The sequence below is a fragment of the Camellia sinensis genome, chromosome 11 (genome assembly GCF_055761805.1).
Source record: "Camellia sinensis isolate YWXY chromosome 11, ASM5576180v1, whole genome shotgun sequence".
NCBI classification, from domain to species: domain Eukaryota; kingdom Viridiplantae; phylum Streptophyta; class Magnoliopsida; order Ericales; family Theaceae; genus Camellia; species Camellia sinensis.
In genome coordinates this window covers 78,611,345-78,626,696 of record NC_138971.1, presented here as the reverse complement: position 1 = coordinate 78,626,696, position 15,352 = coordinate 78,611,345, and positions in this window count along the sequence as shown.

Sequence of the window (15,352 nt, the reverse complement as noted above, 5' to 3'; positions counted from 1 at the left end):
TCCATTGAGTAGTGCTTATATTATAATCTTCATAAGAAACTTTAAACCCATTCCATAGTAATATTCACGACAAACTTAAACTTTGACTTTAACATCATACATATAACATGTTCTTCAAATAACAAAAACGAAACGACTAAACAAAAAGGGTTGACAAAAGCTTGTCTCCGCTAGAGACCAAGTAACGCCCCATCACGGAGGCACTTCTTGATTAGCTTCTCTATAGCGATCCCGGTTTCTTTTTTTTCTTTAACTGTTGTACTCGGACTTAGGTTCCGTGGAGTTGGTTGTTGTATGTGCCTTGTTTACATCCTTTAATCCTTATATTGAGTCTCAGGTTGGTTGAGCTTAGGAACCAAGTCTAGTTGCCCAGATTTTGGCTTGTCCGCTCGAGCGGGGGTTTGGGCGCTCGAGCGGGGAATACACCCATCTAGTATGTCCTGTGTAGTGTTGGACGCTCGAGCAGGGAATTGGTCGCTCGAGCGGGAGGTTGTCAGTGACGTTCGAGCGAGGAGTTGGGCGCTCGAGCGGGGACCTGTCTGCAAAAAACTTTTGGGAGTGTGCATTCGCCACTCGAGCGGGAGTTTGGCCGCTCAAGCGGGAGTCTGTGAGTGGTGCTCAAGCGGGGGTTTCCACGCTCGAGCGGGGCGACTGTTATAAAAATCCGAGACTCAACTTTCTGGATCATTTTTCATCTCCCTTTTGATTCTAAAACCCTAGAACCGTCTTCTCCCTCTCCCTACACACCTTCTCTCTTAGGTTTGATCTACTTAGAGTGTATTTCTACCCTAAACACTTTGTTAAAAAGATAGAGTGGGTCGAGGGCTTCCGTTTAATCTGAACAATCTTGGGTTTGGAGCACTTTGGTTTTTCGTCATCTTCTCCATTCGAGTTCTTCACTTCGAGGTAGGGATTTCCTACTCCATATTATAGGTTTTGTTCTAAGTTTTGGTATTTTGATATGTTGGGGGTTGTTTGGTAATTTTTGGAAAAAACCCTAGTTGTTGTAATAAATTAATTTATATAATTAATTTAGGGAAAATTGGGAAATTTAGTTGAATTCATGGAATTAATGAATTTATTGATTAAGTGGTGTAGTTGGTAGTTTAATCACTCACCTATGAAAATGTTGGAATTATGTTAGTTGATACATCTATTTCCTGTTTAGAAATAACTGTTTTGGGCTATCAATGGAGGATAGTCGTGATTGTTGTAGACATTACATGTGGATTAGGGAAAACTGAAACTACTCACATTGGTTAAGTCATTGATTTAGACTGTTGAATTAATACAGAAAATACATGTATTGATTGTGTGTTGTATATGACAAGTGTTTAATACATTGTATATGCATGTTGTTTGGGAGGAGATAGGGGATGCACTCCACGGTTTAGGAGAAGATAGGGGATGGACCTCTAAACCGGATTTGTTTGGGAGGAGATAGGGGATGGACTCCATTAGCATCACTATTATGTGTGCTTATTGATATTAAAGTGTTTTTACATGTTATTGATACAACACTAAAATGTGTATCAAACGGGAAGTATGAAGTGTTTTGATATGAGCCTGAGTCTCATTTGTTTTGTTGATATTGAAAGTAATGTGAATATGATATATAGTTCACTGTTGTAAGTTTGGTCAGGTTCTGAGCCATGTTGATAATAATGGAAAAGTGAAATGTGTCTTAGACATTGGTGTCATGAGACTGTATAATGATACAATTGATTATCTTGGTTAACCATCTATTGAATGCTATTGCTTTATTCAATGCTTATATTTGGTTTAGTATATTTCTACTGGGCTGTGGCTCACCCTATATGGGAACATCATTTTCAGGTTCAGGTGATAAGCTACCTCCAAGGACTTAGCTAGGAAGGATTTGACATTTGGATTTTGAAGACTATCTTCAGTTAGTTGTTTTTATTTGATAGTACCTGTAAACATTCAAGCCTAGGGCTTTACTTGTATTTGAGTTAGAACTCATCTTTTTGTGTCCAAGTGTTGGCTTGGAAAGATGTAAGCCCGTAGGGCATTTAATTTGATGTTACATGTAATGCTTTTATTTAGTAATACTCTGATGAATGAGATAATGAATTGTTTTCTTTAAATATTGCATGTCAATGATAAATATATAATGGGTTTATTTTGAGGGCGTTACAACTTGGTATCAGAGCGTACCGGGTTTGAATACTTTGGGTACGTGGGAAGTGATTAGTATCACAATGGGTTCGTCTCGTTTGATAGAGACTTAGTGAAATGTTATATGCTTATATGATAACATATTTATGTGATTATGTGGGTATGGAACGTAGTTTCTAGGATGTTAATTGGACCCTTGAGTTTCTAGTAGTCTTGTTGGAAAGGCACTTGATCAATGCTGCTTCCAACCGGAACTATAGTAACACTTCGGGACTATTATCATCCAGGAATGAAATTCGTAGGTGCTTATGCGATTATGTGCTTACGTGGAATGAATTATTGTTGTCCAATGCATTAGGACGCAAGTGTTTAGCTTCGGCACATTTATTAATGTGCTAACGTCTTTGTTTCCTTTATTAGGATGTCAGGACGAGGACGAGGACGCGGTAGGCGTGGTAGGCCGGGTAGGCAGGAGGTGCCTGTGCCAGAGGAGGTTCCGGCAGTACAGGAGGGAGTTGGCCAGGCCAATGTAGCCGAGCCAGTAGGCCAGCAGGCTATGGGCGCTTTAGCCCGAGAGATAGCAGGGGCATTCAGGGAGTCAGTAGGCATTCTTAGGGCTGAGAATCAAGCCCAGGTTGTTGTTGCGGATGCAGGACCTTCTTTTCTGAAGAGGGAGTTCTTCCGGTCTAACCCGGACGAATTTGTGGGTGATCTCAAAGAGCCACTTAAGGCAGATGAATGGCTCGAATAGACAACGAAGACGTTTGAGATGCTTGGCATCGAAGACGAGGGGTTGAAAGTGACCTTGGCATCATTCCAGCTGAAGGGGGATGCGGGTCAGTGGTGGAAGTTCACTAAGGGTCGTATAGGAGGTACGTGGGAGGCTTTTGTAAATGCTTTCCAGGAGAGGTTTTTATCTCCAGCTGTCAGGGAAAAGCTGAGAGACCAGTTCTGTCAACTTAAGCAGTCGAGTTCTTCAGTGGCCGAGTTTGAGGCTGCATTTACTAGTTTATCCAGGTTTGCACCTGAGTTGGTGGCGTCTGAGGAACGTCGTTGTATTGAGTTTGAGAAGAAGTTGAGGCGTGGCCTCAAGTTGAGAGTTGGGGGAACTATGATTCAAGAGTATGGGCGTATGGTTGATGCTGCAGCCCATATGGAGATCATGATGCAGGAGGAGGAGGAAGGGCAGAAAGGCTCCAAGAGGAGTCAGGATGGCCAGAGTGATGGCAGGAGATAGAGATGTTTCACTCCTCAACAGTCTCAGAGTAGCTTTTCTAGATCAACTTTTCCAGTGCCGAGTGCAGGTTCGGGAAAAGGCAGTCAGGGAGACATTACCTGTTTCAAGTGTGGCCAGCTGGGCCACAAGTCTCCAGTTTGTCCTCAGCGGGGAGGAGTACAGAGAGCAGCATCTTCTTCGGCTCGATCCTAGAGCCAGAGTCAAGGTAGAGGCCAGCCACTCTCGTGTTATCAGTGTGGTCAGCCAGGGCACTTGAAGAGGTATTGCCCGCAGTTGAGTGGCACATTTGCTGCATCTGGTTTGAGGCAGACTCAGAGTCATCAGCAGTCGGTTCAGGCCTTGAAGGCCAATCCGGGGGCTTCGTCGTCCCAGTCAGTGCTGCAGTCGTATGCTCCTAGAGGTGAGCAGGTAGATCAGGGGCCTACAGGGCGCGTGTATGCTGTTACCGCGCAGGATTTATTACCGGCTCCATCGGTAGTGAGAGGTACTTTTCTGTTTTGCAACTTGGTTGCTAGTGTGTTGATTGACACGGGTGCATCTCATTCTTTTGTATCTGTTGCATTTGCATTTGTTTTGGAATTGGAGTTAGCACAGTTAGCATCTCCTATCTATGTAGTGTCACCTCTTGGGGGTGAACTGATCTTGAAACAAGGTGTTAGAGGTTGTGATATAGAGGTCGCCGACCATAGGCTTCCTTTTCCGTTTGTTGTTATGCCCATGAAGGGTTTTGATGTTATTTTGGGTATGGACTGGCTATCGTCATACCGGGCTGTTATCGATTGCTACCGCCAGAGGGTCACGTTATGTACCTTGAGCGGGGAGTGGTTCCATTTCTTGGGAGACCGGGTTGGTAGTGTTTTGCCACCGGGGTATGATTCGCGAGGGCGAAGTGAGCTTAGTGGTTTACTTGCTAGCTTTGAGAGTGGTGAGGGTGATGAAACCTAGGTTGTATTGCCGAGGGTGGTTTGTGAGTATTCGGATGTCTTTCCCGAAGACCTTGTTAGTTTGCCACCGCACCAAGAGATAGAGTTCTCTATTGATCTAGTGCCCAACACGGCGCCGATTTCTATGGCACCTTACCGTTTTGCTCCAGCAGAGTTGATTGAGTTGAAAGTTCAGCTCCAGGAATTGCTAGATAAGGGTTTTGTTCGCCCTAGTGTTTCACCGTGGGGAGCACCGGCCCTCTTTGCTAAAAATAAAGATGGTGCCTTGAGATTATGTATAGACTACCGGAAGTTGAATCGGGCTACAGTCAAGAATAAGTACCCTATGCCCCGTATAGATGATGTATTTGACCAGTTGAAGGGTTCCCGCTGTTTCTCTAAGATAGACTTGAGATCGGGTTACCACCAGTTGAGGGTCAGGGAGGAGGATATTCTGAAGACGGCATTCCGTACGCGGTATGGCCATTATGAGTTTCTGGTAATGCCATTTGGGCTTACCAATGCACCGGCAGTCTTTATGGACTTGATGAACCGGATCTTCTGGGAATTCTTAGATCGATTTGTGGTCGTTTTCGTGGACGACATTCTTATCTATTCGCCTTCAGAGGAGGAGCACGAGGAACACTTGAGAGTGGTGCTTGAGTTGCTTAGAGCCCATAGGCTGTATGCCAAGTTTGGGAAGTGTGAGTTCTGGCTAGGAGAGGTGAAATTCTTAGGCCACGTGGTATCCGGGGAAGGGGTGTCTGTTGATGCATCTAAGGTTGAGGCAGTGCAAGATTGGGCATAGCCTAAGAGTGTGTTTGAGATCCGCAGTTTTCTGGGATTAGCTGCGTATTACCGTCGGATTGTGAAAGATTTCTCCAGGCTAGCTTCGCCGTTGACTAGATTGACTCGGAAGGGAGTCAAGTTTGTGTGGAGTGAGACTTGTGAAAAGTCGTTCCAAGAGCTGAAAGTTAGATTGACTACCACTCCGGTTTTGATTATTTCGGAGAGAGGGTTGGGTTATACGGTTTATTGTGATGCCTCACGAGAGGGTTTGGGTTGTGTGTATGCAAGAGGGGAAAGTGGTAGCTTATGGCTCACGTCAATTGAAAATTCACGAGAAGAATTACCCCACACACGACCTAGAGTTAGCAGCAGTGATCTTTGCCTTGAAGATTTGGAGGCACTACCTTTATGGTGAGAAGTTCGAGGTGTTCTCGGACCATAAGAGTTTGAAGTATCTGTTTACACAGAGAGACTTGAACTTGAGGCAGAGGAGATGGATGGAGTTCATTGAGGACTACGACTTTGAGTTGCATTATCACCCAGGGAAGGCCAATGTTGTGGCCGATGCCCTTAGTAGGAAATCCATTAGTGATGTAGCTTGTATTGCCATCCGAGAATGGGAGATGTTGGGAGCTCTTGGCGAGTTTGATTTGCTACTGGGCGAATCTGTTGAGGCTGCGGCCTTGTTTTCCGTTGTCGCGCAGCCTACACTTGTGACTAGAATATTAGAGGCACAGAGAGGTGACCTTGAGGTAGAATCCCTCCGAGAGAAAATCTCTGGTGGGAAGGTTGAGAAGGGTTTGACGGTGTATCCCGACCTGAGTGTGAAATACCGAGACCGTTTGTTTGTGCCGGTGTCTTGCCGAGAGGAAGTACTCTGAGAGTTTCGCCATTCACGTCTTGCGGTGCATCCGAGAGGCACTAAGATGTATCGGGATTTGGGTCGCCAGTTTTGGTGGCGGGGTATGAAGAGAGATGTGGCCGTTTTCGTATCGAAGTGTCTTACTTGCCAGCAAGTGAAGGCCGAGCATCAGAGGCCAGCGGGTTTGTTGCAACCCTTGCCTATTGCCGAGTGGAAGTGGGAGCATGTCATTATGGACTTCGTTGTAGGCCTTCCGAGGACTCAGCGGGGTAGTGACGCCATTTGGGTGGTTGTAGACCGGTTGACTAAGTCGGCGCACTTCATTCCTATGCGCGTGAGAGATTCGGTAGACCATCTTGCCGACTTGTATATTCGGGACATAGTGAGATTGCACGGGGTCCCAGTGACGATCGTTTCGGATAGAGATCCTCGTTTTACTGCTAGGTTGTGGCAGAGTTTGCAGAGTGCCTTGGGCACTAAGTTGACCTTTAGTACGGCTTATCATCCGCAGACTGACGGGCAGTCCGAGCGTACTATTCAGATCCTTGAGGATATGCTTCGGGGTTGTGTCCTTGACTTTAGTGGGACGTGGGAGAGGCACTTACCATTGGTGGAGTTTGCCTACAACAACAGCTTTCAGTCTAGTATCGGTATGGCACCGTTTGAGGCCTTGTATGGCCGACCGTGTAGGTCTCCAGTTTGTTGGGCCGAGGTGGGTGATGCACCTTTGTTGGGTCCGGAGTTGGTTAGGGAGACGACGGAGAAGGTTGAGCTTATCCGTAGGAGGCTTGTTACAGCCCAGAGTCGCCAAAAAAGTTATGCTGACCGTAGGCAGAGGCCTTTGGCGTTTGAGGTAGGTGATCATGTCTTTTTGAAGATATCACCTTGGCGAGGCTTGATGAGGTTTGGGAAGAGTGGGAAGTTATCCCCTCGGTTTATTGGTCCTTTTGAGATCCTTGAGAGGATTGGCGAAGTTGCTTATCGGTTAGCTTTACCGCCGCAGTTGTCCGGAGTTCATGACATGTTTCATGTGAGTATGCTTCGGAAGTATGAGCCAGATCCATCACATGTATTGGATTGGACCGATTTAGAGTTAGATGAGGATGCCTCGTATGAGGAAAGACCGGTTCGGGTCTTGGATAGGCGGGATCAGGTCCTGTGTGGCAAGAACATTCCTTTGGTGAAAGTCTTGTGGAAACATCACGGAGTGGAGGAAGCCACTTGGGAACGTGAGTTGGAAGTCCGTGAGAAATATCCGGACTTGTTTGTTGATGTGTAATCTTGTATTTAGATTTTGAACTATCGTTGAACTTAAGAGCTTTTATATATGTCTTAAGTTGTGAAACATTGAAAATGTTTTGGTTTATTGGAAGAATGTTTTGGAACTTGCCTCATATGGAAGTTGAATGTAACATTATATATGTTGAATATATTGTTGAAATTGGAAAGGAAATGCGTAATGTTGATGCATGTTGAAAGTACATATGTTGTTTACATATTATGTAATGCCTCTTGTTAAAGGGATGGGATGACCGGTAATGGGCCGAGTTTTTGAATGTTCAAATGTAACATTGTTAAAAATGGAGAAAAACCTGTTTTTCAAAACTTGTGCTTAATTTCGGGGATGAAATTCTTTAAGGGGGGGAGGTTATAGCGATCCCGGTTTCTTTTTTTTCTTTAACTGTTGTACCCGGACTTAGGTTCCGTGGAGTTGGTTGTTGTATGTGCCTTGTTTACATCCTTTAATCTTTATATTGAGTCTCAGGTTGGTTGAGCTTAGGAACAAAGTCTAGTTGCCTAGATTTTGGCTTTTCCGCTCGAGCGGGGGTTTGGGCGCTCGAGCAGGGAATACACCCATCTAGTATGTCCTGTGTAGTGTTGGACGCTCGAGCAGGGAATTGGTCGCTCGAGCGGGAGGTTGTGAGTGACGTTCGAGCGAGGAGTTGGGCGCTCGAGCGGGGACCTGTCTGCAAAAAACTTCTGGGAGTGTGCATCCACCGCTCGAGCGGGAGTTTGGCCGCTCGAGCGGGAGTCTGTGAGTGGCGCTCGAGCGGGGGTTTCCACGCTCGAGCGGGGCGACTGTTATAAAAATCCGAGACCCGACTTTCTGGATCATTTTTCATCTCCCTTTTGATTCTAAAACCCTAGAACCGTCTTCTCCCTCTCCCTACACACCTTCTCTCTTAGGTTTGATCTACTTAGAGTGTATTTCTACCCTAAGTCCTTTGTTAAAAAGATAGAGTGGGTCGATGGCTTCCGTTTAATCTGAACAATCTTGGGTTTGGAGCACTTTGGTTTTTCGTCATCTTCTCCATTCGAGTTCTTCACTTCGAGGTAGGGATTTCCTACTCCATATTATAGGTTTTGTTCTAAGTTTTGGTATTTTGATATGTTGGGGGTTGTTTGGTAATTTTGGAAAAAAACCCTAGTTTTTGTAATAAATTAATTTATATAATTAATTTAGGGAAAATTGGGAAATTTATTTGAATTCATGGAATTAATGAATTTATTGATTAAGTGGTGTAGTTGGTAGTTTAATCACTCACCTATGAAAATGTTGGAATTATGTTAGTTGATACATCTATTTCCTGTTTAGAAATAACTGTTTTGGGCTATCGGTGGAGGATAGTCGTGATTGTTGTAGACATTACATGTGGATTAGGGAAAACTGAAACTACTCACATTGGTTAAGTCATTGATTTAGACTGTTGAATTAATACAGAAAATACATGTATTGATTGTGTGTTGTATATGACAAGTGTTTAATACATTGTATATGCATGTTGTTTGGGAGGAGATAGGGGATGTACTCCACGGTTTAGGAGAAGATAGGGGATGGACCTCTAAACTGGATTTGTTTGGGAGGAGATAGGGGATGGACTCCATTAGCATCACTATTATGTGTGCTTATTGATATTGAAGTGTTTTTACATGTTATTGATACAGCACTAAAATGTGTATCAAACGGGAAGTATGAAGTGTTTGATATGAGCCTGAGTCTCATTTGTTTTGTTGATATTGAAAGTAATGTGAATATGATATATAGTTCACTGTTGTAAGTTTGGTCAGGTTCTGAGCCATGTTGATAATAATGGAAAGTGAAATGTGTCTTAGACATTGGTGTCATGAGACTGTATAATGATACAATTGATTATCTTGGTTAACTATCTATTGAATGCTATTGCTTTATTCAATGCTTATATTTGGTTTAGTATATTTCTACTGGGCTGTGGCTCACCCTATATGGGAACATCATTTTCAGGTTCAGGTGATAAGCTACCTCCAAGGACTTAGCTTGGAAGGATTTGACTTTTGGATTTTGAAGACTATCTTCAGTTAGTTGTTTTTATTTGATAGTACATGTAAACATTCAAGCCTAGGGCTTTACTTGTATTTGAGTTAGAACTCATCTTTTTGTGTCCAAGTGTTGGCTTGGAAAGATGTAAGCCCGTAGGGCATTTAATTTGATGTTACATGTAATGCTTTTATTTAGTAATACTCTGATGAATGAGATAACGAATTGTTTTCTTTAAATATTGCATGTCAATGATAAATATATAATGGGTTTATTTTGAGGGTGTTACATTCTCAAAACAGATGGACTCTTGAAAGCAACTCTAAGCTTGACAATCCACATGCTTTCCTACATATATATATATATTTATATAAGGGAGAGGGGTGCGCTAGAGCCTAGTGAGTAATACCAAAATAAAGAGGTTAACGAATGAAGTCCATCACAATATAAAACATGGCTTACAATTCCAAATGAATCATCTATCTAATTTAAACAGAGCATTTGCCATATCGACATCCATTATCAAAACATCATATGTGGTACATTCAATAGAATAATGAAGGGGCCAAAAGACCTAAATCAAAGGGACCATCAAGGTCTAGTAAAGGGACCATCAAGGTCTAAATGAAGGCACCATAAAGGTCTAACGAAGGGACCATTCGAATCTAACATTAGAGATCTTTGTAAATTCAATAATTGAAAGGTCATGGTATTGTGTCCCCCAAGCAAGGGCCTCACTAAGGGATGCCACGAATACATTTAAAAAAGACATTCATTCATTCATATAAAAATATGATTTCAAAATGTCATTCATATAGTAATTTTCAAATACATTTCGAACATATTTTTATCTCGACATTACTCACAGTGGGCTTGAACAAATGTTTGGCTTCAGGTGACCAACCTATACAAAACACGTCGTAAATACACATTGAAACACAATGTCCAAAGAAACAATACATCTTAATTCAATTTCTTAAATGAGTTCCTATCTTATTTCGTCTTAGTGAAGTCTAAACAATGCCGAAGAGTGCCTAAAAGAACATGGAAACGAAAATATGCACATGGAAGTGTTTTTCAAAAGTTGTTGAAACCAGGATGTTCGCTCGAGCAGACCTTTCGTCACTTGAGCGATGTGGTTAGTTTGCAAAAGTACTAGATGCTTGAAATTTAGACTCGACGGTCACTTGAGCCAAGTGCAATGAAACTGAGTTTGCTCGAGCGGACTATTGGTTGCTCGAGCAGTGTGCAATGCTTTGTAAAAATACTTGAAGCTCTCATTATGCGCTCAAGCAGTAACTTTATCGCCCAGGCGATGAGGCCAAATTTTGCATTTTCGAAACAGGATTTTTAGCTTAAAAACATGAGTCTAAAATGTAAAAGCTTGCATGGCTGGTTCAAACACTTAAAAACACTTTGTAAATCATGGATATTTGATCAATTACAAGTCAAAACCACAAAATATTCTTCAATTCACAAAACCAAATTCAAAACTTCATAAATTAGCCATGCTTGTAAAGACTTCAAGTCATTTCTTTCAAAATGTCTAAATATGAACTAATGAGTGTAAACTCATGAAAAATTATGAAAAACAACAAGTATGAACTACATGCATGTAAGGGTTTTTAAAACCGAACTAAAAAATGATGAATTCTAACTTAAATTTCCAATTTCCTTAATTCACAACAAATTACATGTTAATAAGCCTAATTGGTTCATGAATTCAACTTTAGGCAGCATAACTTTAAGAATTTAAAGTTAATTACGTACCCAGAGCCTGAATTTGAAGTTTTACAAGTTAATTTCCTTCAACTTCTGTGAGAACCCGAATATACAAATCAAATAAATAATTAAGTAATAATTATTTTACAATCTCAAATATTTTGCTTGTGAATCTCTAAGTGCAAACTAAATATTATTGGAGGGTCTTTTAATTAATTTAAGCCTAAAATAAATTTATGGTGGAAGTCTTTAATTTAGAGTCAAGATTTATTGTTAAAAACTAGTAATAATAATAATAAGGAACAAATTATTAAGTATGTTTTGATCTAATAGTTATATTTAATTTAATTAGTGAAAAGATAATAAAAAATAGAATTAGATATTACAAAGAAACGTGGGAGTGGATGTTTGTGAGGAAGCTTATTAGGGTTTTATGTTCACTATATCAAACCATAAGCCTCCATAACTGAGAGAGAGAGGTGATGAAGGTTGTGGCCAACATCAAGGAGAGAAAGAGGAATTTAGTATTGGGTTTTGTGTAATCACCACTGTGGATAAGACAATTGTTTATTCTCACTTTTATTTTATCTTTTGATCTTCCAATAGTCAAGTTCATGAAATCGCATGGGTTATTCATTTAGGTATTTTTTTAATTTGTGGGTTGGTGTGAATGAATTTTGAATTGAAAGTTTTACTATAAATTAATTACATATTGAATTGCATATAAGAATTTTCTCATAATTTTTGGAAGTCAAAATCTATATTGACTGATTTTTGGGAGTCAAAATCTATATTAACAAGTTTAGTTTCTTACATTTTTTTCCACGCATTGATTGCTCGTGTATACTAAGAGAACCATTAATTTCTTTGAAGGGCTGCAGAAAGCGACACGCTTGGATATAATTAATTGTAAATAATTATTTTGATGAGCAAATCAAGTAAAACCAGTTGGGTTTTAAACTTAGGATATATTAGTTGATATCTGGAGGGTTTTGGAAGTTTCTAAACAGCGTGGAGTGGGTTTTGTAATTTTCAAAGTTAGTAAACAGATTGGAAAAGCTTGTTTAAAATTCTGTTTTATCTTGAAGTTACTTTTAATTAAGTTTCCATCTGAACTCAGGTCTTTGGTGATTTTAGACCTCGAAGAACATGAGCTTAGGTAATATTTAAGAGTAATGGTGAGTTGGGTTGGGCCGTGTTAATGTGATTTAGTTTGGCGTTGCTTAGTTTCTTATTCTTTAGTATTTTTAAATTAGTAGTGACATGTAGTTTTCATACTTGGTTCAGGGCACTAGTTGGACTTTTATACTCTATTCGAGGATTACATTATTCCATTTTCAGGTGAGTAGTTGCATGCTACATATTTTTATAAATGTTCCCCTTCCTTGAACTGTTGAAAAATTAAATTGTTGTCTTTAGTACTAAACAGTTTTGACAAATTATTATCTTATCAATAGAATTAAATTATTTCTGAAACATGTGTAAACTTGGCATACTGTAACCTATCTGTTATGGTTTCATGTTTATAATGGTGAACTACTATGTTTTGCGAAACTGAATTGTATTGATTATTGGGACCATCTATATATTTTAGTCTAGGGAAATTATTCCATTGTGTATGGTGACTCTGGCCATTAGGGAATTGATCTGGGTTAGGCTGTGATGACCCTAGTGCTCAATGATTAAATGGAAAAGACCTAGGCTAGGCTAGGTAACCTTCAATCGGATCGTCTTAGAGAAAAGGCCTGGGTTGCCACCCCGAGGATGACTTTTGGTTTGATATTGGGTCCAACGGGCTTATTGCCTTAAGAACTTTGTGGTATGTTACTTGCTATTCTTGGTACCCAGAAAGTTATTGGTGTTCATGTTTTAATCTGTTTTAAGTGAAAAATGTCATTTATCATGTTCTTGAGAGACCTGAGCATTTTAACTGTTGAATTGTGGAACCTTCTTTTTTAAACAGATTATCTTTATCAAAACTGTATGCCAATCTAGTTTCTATATATATATATATATATCTTATTTTGGAATTGAACACTGTTTTCAAAACTGTATTTGCTATCCATGTTGCTACTCACTGATCTATCAGCTGACGTAGTTGTTTATCATTCCCAGGTGTTAGAAGGACTTAGAGTGGACTCATGGTGTACCAGGGACTCAATTGCATGGACCTCTAGGACATTTATTTATTTTGTTTTAAATTGTTATGTCAAGTTTGTGCATATTTCTTTTTATTTTTATTGAGATTTATTTAGGATTATTTTGATATGTGGGTTGTTTATATCCCATAAGTTTGGATGGTATTAATTACGATTGGTTTTGTCGTTTATACTTGTGGCATATCACTGGATTGAGTTTTGGTTATTTATTACTGGACTATTGTATAGTTGTTCAATGTGATTATGGATTAGTGTTAAGGCTTATGTGTGCCTTGGGCTTAGACCTTGTGGGCCACGGCCAATCGTACCCGAATTTAGGGTGTGACAATTGTGGTATAAAAGCCGTAGTTTATCAAGTTACATATCTTGTATTTCATCATTTAGACGAGATCTGAGTCCCTATAGTCCTTAGTAGTGTGTGGTTGTGTCCATTTTGTTTAAGCTTGTGTTAAGTTTTTCTTGATTTCATTTTGAAGGTTAAGAGTTGGCACCTAGATATCTTCATGAATTGTTTATTCCTTGTGAGCCTTTGGATGTTTGTATTACCGTGTCCACTCCATTAGGAGAAATAATAATATTGCAAGATGTCTGTAGATCTTGTGAGGTAAACTTGTATGGTAGGATTTTTCAAGTGGATTTGATTTCCTTAGAGATGAAGGATTTTGACATGATTTTGGAGATCGATTTGTTGATGTAGTATCATGCCTCTATTGATTGTTTTATAAAAATGGTAGTTTTTGCTATGCCAAGACAATATGAGTTTTTCTTTCAAGGAGATAGGGAAGGGTCTTCTATCTATTTTATGTCTTCCCTTCATGCTAACTGAATGTTGAGGAAAGGGTGTCTTGGTTACTTAGCATGTGTGGTGAGTATCGAACAACCAGGACAAAAGTTAGAGGAGTTACCTGTAGTGAGTGAATGTGTTGATGTTTTTTTTTTTTTTTTTTTTTCCAGAGGATCTACTTGGACTTCCTCCAGATCGTGAGGTAAAATTTTCCATTGACTTGGTCTCCAATACAACTCCTATCTCTAAAGCGCCCTATAGAATGGCATCGTTGGAGTTGAGGGAGTTACAAACTCAATTATAGGAGTTGCTAGACAAAGGTTTTATCAGGCCTAGTGTTTCACCTTGGGAAGCACTTGTGTTATCTGTGAAGAAGAATGATGGGTCTATGGGATTGTGTATTGATTATAGGGAACTGAACAAAGTCACAGTGAAGAATAGATATCCTTTCCCACGCATTGATGACCTATTTGACCAATTGCAAGGAGCTTAGGTATTCTCTAAGATTGACTTGAGGTCAGGCTACCACTAATTGAAGGTAAGGGATGAGGAAGTTTCTAAGACAACTTTTAGAACTCGTTATGGGCATTATGAGTTCTTGGTGATGCCTTTTGGCCTCACAAATGCACCAGCTACATTCATGGATTTGATGAACAAAGTATTTAAACCCCAACTGGATAGATTTGTGGTGGTGTTTATTGATGACATCCTAATTTATTCGAGGAGTAAGGAGGAGCATAAGCAGCATTTGAGGGTAGTACTTCAGATCCTTAGGGAGAACAGATTGTATGTAAAATCTAAGAAGTGTGAATTTTGGCTGAGCAGTGTATCCTTTTTGGGTCATGTGGTGAGTAAAGATGGGGTATTTGTGGATAGCACGAAGGTGGTAGCAATTGTTGATTACTACCTACTTCTGTGACAGAGGTACACAGTTTTTAAGGGCTTGTTGGATATTATAGATGGTTTGTGAAAGGATTCTCTCGTATTGCTTTGCCACTTACCAATCTCGCCAAGAAAGGGGTAAAGTTTGAGTGGAATAATGATTATGAGTGTAGCTTCCAAGAGTTTAAGCAGAGGTTGACATCAGCTCCAATCCTTGTCTTACCTACAAATGGGGGTGGTTTTGTGATTTATAGCGATGCTTCACGACAGGGTTTAGGATGTATGCTCATGCAACATGGGAAGGTGATTGCTTATGCTTCACGACGGTTGAAAGTACACGAGAGAAATTATCCTACGCTCGAGTTGGAGTTAGCAACAATGATTTTTTTCTTAAGATCTGGCGACATTATCTGTATGGAGAGTCATGCGAGATTTACACTGATCATAAGAGTTTGAAGTATATTTCACACAGAAGGAACTAAATTTGAGGCAATGAAGATAGCTTGAGTTGCTAAAAGATTACGATGTGAATATTTTGTTTCATCCGGGGAAGGCAAATG